We start from the raw sequence: 6674 nt of genomic DNA on the forward strand, positions 1-6674 counted from the left end.
TTTAGCCACATATACATATAGAATGTTGTAAGGAATTAAAAATGAAAGAAATATCCCTCCACACATCAACATACATGAACCTCCAAAGAGTAATGTTGAATATAGGAAGCAGGTCATAGAAGGCTTTTGAGCTATGAATCCATTAATAGAAAGTTCAAAATCAGGTAAAACTAAAATATATTTTATGAATACATTTAAATATATTAAAACTCATAAAAACCAAAAGAATGATTAACTCAAAATACAAGATATTGGTTTTCTCTGGAGAGAAAGGAAGAGAGGGGCATAGATGAGTTTGCCTTTAGAGAGTAATTAGAGTATTAAGTCTGTTTCTTGTTTTTGGTTTGTTTATGTTTTTGAGATGGGGTCTCACTCAGTCACCCAGGCTGGAGTGCAGTGGTACAATCTTGGCTCGCTGCAACCTCTGCCTCCCAGGCTCAAGCAATGCTCCCACCTCAGCCTCCCAAGTGGCTGGAACTATAGGTGTGCCACTACACCCAGCTAATTTTTGTATTTTTAGTAGAGATGGGGTTTCACCACGTTGCCCAGGCTGGCCTTGAACTCCTGGGCTCAAGTAATCCACAGGCCTCAGCCTCCCAAAGTGCTAGGATTACAGATGTGAGCCACCGTGCGTGACTAAGTCTGTTTCTTAAACTGGATGGTGGTAGGTACAGTGATGTTCACTTTATTTGAAAAACCATACATTTATCTTTTACATATGCTTATTTATCTGAAATATTTCACAGTAAAAATTTTTAAAAGATTCTAGAGAGGAGGAGTCTGAGAAGATGGAGGAGTAGGAAGCGCCAGGGATCTGTCTCCCATCTAGACAACAATTGCACTGTCAGAATCTGTAAACAGGCCGGGCCCAGTGGCTGATACCTGTAATCCCAGCATTTCGGGAGGCCGAGGCAGGTAGATCATCTGAGGTCAGGAGTTCAAGACCAGCCTGACCAACATGGTGAAACCCTGTCTCTGCTAAAAATAAAAAATTAGCTGGCATGCTAGTGCACGCCTATAATCTCAACTACTTGGGAGGCTGAGGCAGGAGAATCACTTGAACCCAGGAGGCAGAGGTTGCAGGGAGCCAACATTGCGCCATTGCACTCCAGCTTGAGCAACAAGAGTGAAACTGTCTTAAAAAAAAAAAGAATCTGTAAACAAAACGTTTACATGCACTGGGAAACCAAAAAATTTGTGTGGCTCACTTTATTGCAACATTGGTTTGGCTTTATTGTGGCTGTCTGGAACCAAACCCACAACACCTCTGTGTTTGCCTGTTTGTTTATACACAAGGTTTATACACAAGGTTTATTTATACATAAGGTTTCACTCTGTCACTCAGGCTGGAGTGCAGCCTCCGAGTCGCAATCACGGCCCACTGCAGCCTCGACCTTCTGGGCTCAAGTGATCCTCTCACTTCAGCTTCTCAAGCAGCTGGGACTACAGGCACACACCACCACACCTAACTAATTTTTAAATTTTTTGTAGAGGTGAAGTCTCCCTATGTTGCCCAGGCTGGTCTCAAACTCCTGGGCTCAAGCCATCCTTCCACTTCAGCCTCACAAAGTGCTGGGATTGCAGGAGTGAGCCACCATGCCCGACCTCGCCTGTATATTTAATACCACTGAACTGTACACTTAAAGATAGTCAAGACGGTGAATTTCATGATATGCGTATTTTACCACAATAACAAATTACGAGAAAAAGCTGTTAGAGAACAACAACAACAAAAACAGTAGAGGAAGAACATTGGCAGTTCTACTTATTCTAGATAGGGCGATGACAGGAACAACCTCAGGTCACCACAGAGTAACAGGTAACAATATCTTCTACCCTCTCCTGCTGGTTATAATTTACTGGACTATGGAGAATCATTTGAGCCATTGAGGCTATGACAGGGCTGATGGAAAGCGATGAGTGGACAAATTATTCTTTGTCAAGAATTTGAACTGGGAAGTGCTGAGATAAGCAGGTGGCGGTGGGAACTGAGGCTGAAAGAAAACACGGAAATACGGAGCCCCTGAGTAGGGGTAGCACGACGTATAAGTCACACGTAAGTCAAATTCCAAGGGAACAGAAGCCATTATGTGAGCGGAAGCTACAAGGTGGAGAATGTTCATAGCGAAGAAAGCCCATTCGTGTAGGAATGGAAATGGACAGACTTCAGGCCTGGAGGCATAGAGTGAAATTCCCTCAACCGCCCAGACAACCTTTGCAAAGGCCTTGGGTCTGGGCATCCCTGAAGGTCCAGTCTGAGCCCCGGGGCTACCTGGCCCTGGTTCCTGTTTCCTTCTCCTTGGGACTTCTTCATGGACCAATCCGCGACCTGCTCCCCAGCCAGTAAGGAAAGTTCTCTCTTCCTGACATACTAAGCCCAACTACTGTACAAATAGATTGTTCTTTTCCAAATGTTAAAACTATCTAGAGGGCTCCGGGGCTGGCAGAGATGCAGGGAGCCCACTTCAACTATCTCTCCCATTAACAACAACTAAAGACTCCAGGCAGGATACAAGAGGCCACAGTCCCTGAGGGTGCTGAAAAGTTAACTATAGTGGGTGGACTGGGGAAAGAAGTCAAAAGTTGAAGAAATGGCTATGGTTTGTCAAATCTCATAGAAAGGTACAGTGGAAAGGGTAAATTTTACTGAAGTTAAAAAATTATTTTTAAAAATAGCAAGTGAAAGAGGAAAAAGAATGGGATATGGGTCCAGAAAACCTGGGTTCCACAGGCTCAGCTAATTATTAGTTGCTTATCTTGGTCACTTTACTGAATCTTCAAACCAGAAGGCTCCCCCGAACTACGTGGAGGCAAACAAGCAAAGCAAGGCAAGTCGATTTCTAGGTGGTTTCTTTTTTTTTTTTTTTTTTTGAGACGGAGTCTCGCTGTGTCTCCCAGGCTGGAGTGCAGTGGCCTGATCTCGGCTCACTGCAAGCTCCGTCTAGGCGGTTTCTAATTGTGCTGTTGAAGACAGTGACCTAAGGATACTGCCTTGAGAAGAAGATGCTTCTTCCAGTCCTGATGGATTTTAGAAGCCTGCCTTCTTTCCTGTAGCACTGGGGGCCTGGACAGCATGGATAGCAATGGTTTTTCAAGGGGACCTCGACTGGCTTCTGAAATCCTTTCTGGCCTCAGGAAGTGAGAAGACAGCCAGACAAGTCTCTCCACAGGCAGGTAACCATTCATAACCTCTCCAAGTCAAGGGCCAACACCCCAAAAGCTTCTCCAGCCTTGGCTGTTCATCCGTTTTTACCCCTGAACAGTGACTTGTACTGGAGAGTTGCTTGTTAAGAGTTCACACTCTGGATTTAGACTGCCTAGGTTTCAATCTCGGATCATCATTTCCTGTTGCTACATGAAATCCTATGTCTCAATTTCTTACAGATGAGGATATACACAGTAACTGTCTTATAGTATTTTGGTGAGAATTTAATGAGAAAATGCACCCAAAATACTTACTACAGTGTCTGACGTGTGATGAACGATCAATAAATGAACTCAATTATTAATAACCAATGCATAAAACACAAGGCGTTCATTTCAGTTACATTCGTTTCATTGGCCACTTGGGGGAGCCATATAGCTGGAAAACAAGCAAGTTTCAGGAAAGATTTATTTTAGAAAAGATTTTAGTTGGTGACTATTAAGAGAGGGAGAGTTAAGGGTCATCTAATTCCACTCGCTTACTTTTACATACGAAGAAATAAAGGTTCAGAGAGGAGAAATGATTTGTTCATAGTCATACGAGTAACTGGTAGTGTGAAGGTTGGAGACCGTCTTTCCCAGTTCATTGACAAATTACTTAATAAAAATCAAGTGTAGTTAAATGCCTACTAGGTTCCAAGCACAGCTAAACTTGCTGCCTTTGCTGTGTGTCTGTGTAGAGTTTAAAATAATCCTCTGCCATTCTCAGATTCTCTGCTGATGAACTTGTGTTGTGCTTTTCATTTTGTTGAGGTCTGTGCTTAACAAGTAGCAGGGTAACAGATATGTGCAATACATACCATGACATTTGTTGCCTTGTTGTATATATGGTTCTTACGAAACACAGGCAAACAGGCATTGTTTTCAAGAAACTTACTTATACGTCGAAATAAGGACACACACACGCATACACGTACATACTCGGTTGACGATCTCATTCAATTTCAAAGCTTTCAGTGGCACCTGTAAGAGAATAATTCTCAAATTTATGTTGGCAACCTGGATTTCTCCCCTGAACTTCCAGCTTATTTATCTAACTTCTTATGCAACATTTCCACTTGGAAGCCTATGAGAAATATCTCATGTTCTCGATATTTAAAGCCAAGTTCCTATCTTCTCTCATACTTGGTCCTGCAACAGATTTTCCCATTTCAGGTAATGGCAACTCTGTTATCCATTAACTCAGCCAAAACCTTTGCGTTTTCCTTAAACCTCTGCTTTCTCTCATACTGCACTACATTCAGTATCAAACATTTTGGCTCCAGATTCAAAATAAATCCAGGATCCACCCACTTCTTGTTGCCTCCATCGATCCCACCACCATCTTATGATGGTTATTGCAATCGCCTCTTAATTCGTCTCCTCCGATCTAACCTTGCCTTCCCTGCACAGTGGCAGAGTGAAGCTGTTAAAAATCTTAATAGGGCCGGGCACGGTGGCTCACGCCTGTAATTCCAGCACTTTGGGAGGCTGAGGTGGGCAGATCACAAAGTCAGGAGTTCGAGACCAGCCTGGCCAACATAGTGAAACCCCGTCTCTACTAAAAATACAAAAAAAAAAAAAAAAAAGCCAGGTGTGGTGACGGGCGCCTGTAATCCTAGCTACTTGGGAGGCTGAGGCAAGGAGAATTGCTTGAACCTGGGAGGTGGAGGTTGCACTGAGCCAAGATTTCCCCACTATACTCCAGCCTAGGTGACAGTACGAGACTCTATCTCAAGAAAAAAAAAAAAAAGAAAAAAACATCTTAGATCAGGCAGGCTCCTGCTCAAAAGCCTGCAATGGCATCTGCTACAGTCTGAATGTTTGTGTCTCTCCCAAATTCGGATATTAAAATCCTAATCTCTAACATAATAATATGACTAGGTGGAGGCTTTAATAGGAAATTTCGGTCATAAGAGTGGAGCCCTCATAATGGGATTAGTGCCCTTATCAAAGAGACCTTGGGATGATCCCTGGCCCCTTCTGCTGTGTTAGGACATGGCAAAATGATGGCCATCTATGAGTCAGGACATGTGGCCTGTTTTAGCCTGAAACGTTGCTATGTGATGCATGACTATATTTCTTTTCTTGTCTAGTTGCCTTGGCTAGAACTTCTGGTAAAATATTAAGTAGAAATGGCTAGAGTGGACATCCCTGGAAGGCAGTGGCGTGATCTCGGCTCATGCAACCTCTGCCTCCCAGGTTCAAGCAGTTCTCCCTGCCTCAGCCTCCTGAGAAGCTGGGATTACAGGTGTGTGCCACCACGCCTGACTAATTTTGGTATTTTTTAGTAGAGATGGGTTTTCACCATGTTGGCCAGGCTGGTCTTGAACTCCTGACCTCAGGTGATCCTCCCACTCAGCCTCCCAAAGTTCAGGAATTACAGGTATGAGCCACCACGCCCAGCCAGGAGCTGTGGGTTTTTAGATGCCATTTATTAGCCTGAAGAAGTTTTCTTCTATCCCTAGTTTGTTTAGTATTTTTATCATGAAAGTGTTTGATTTTGTTGTATGCTTTTTCTGTGTTAAAAGAAAAAGCTGTGTCTTCTACACTCACGTTTCTGACACCAAATATGTGAAGTTTTTCCTACACTAAGCAATTCTCCAACTCGCCAGGTACCAACAGGTGTCCTACAATTCAATGATGACACTAATTACTCAAAGTTAGCACAGACCCCACGGGTTAAGGGATCGCCTCCACAAGACGTTCCCCAATTCACATGCCAGTCTGAAGCCCGGATTGTCACTCAGACATCTGACCAACGAGCTAGAAATTGAGAGTTCCCACAATCCCCTCCTCATGTTTAATAATTTTGATAGAACGAGTCACAGACCTAAGGAGGGTGCTTCACTTATGTTTACGGGTTTACTAGAAAGCCTATTCAGGAACAGACAAATGGAAGAAATGCACGGGGTGAGGTCTGTGGGAAGGAGTGTGGAGCTGCTGTGCCTTCTTTATGAAGGCCACCCTCCCACACCTTCCTGTGTTCACTCACCTGGAAGCTTTCCAAACCTCATCATTTAAAGATTTTGTTTTGTTTTGTTTTTTGAGACAGAGTCTCGCTCTGTCGCCCAGGCTGGAGTGCAGTGGCGGGATCTCGGCTCACTGCGAACTCTGCCTCCTGGGTTCAAGTGATTCTCCTTGCCTCAGCCTCCCAAGTAGCTGGGACTATAGGCATGCACCACCATGCCCAGCTAATTTTTGTATTTTTAGTAGAGATGGGGTTTTGCCATGTTGGCCAGGCTGGTCTTGAACTCCTGACCACAGGTGATCTGCCCACCTTAGCCTCCCAAAGTGCTGGGATTACAGGCATGAGCCACTGCACCTCAAGGAGGCATCATGGAGGTTTTCTTACTATTACTTTGGTCTTTTGTGTTACTATTACCACAGCTATGTTTAAAGTATTCATCTTTGCATATTTCACCTACCATGGAATACATGGACTGGGTGCGGTGGTTGACGCCTGTAATCCCAGCACTTGGGAGGCCGAG

The sequence above is a fragment of the Macaca fascicularis genome, chromosome 16 (genome assembly GCF_037993035.2).
Source record: "Macaca fascicularis isolate 582-1 chromosome 16, T2T-MFA8v1.1".
NCBI lineage: Eukaryota > Metazoa > Chordata > Mammalia > Primates > Cercopithecidae > Macaca > Macaca fascicularis.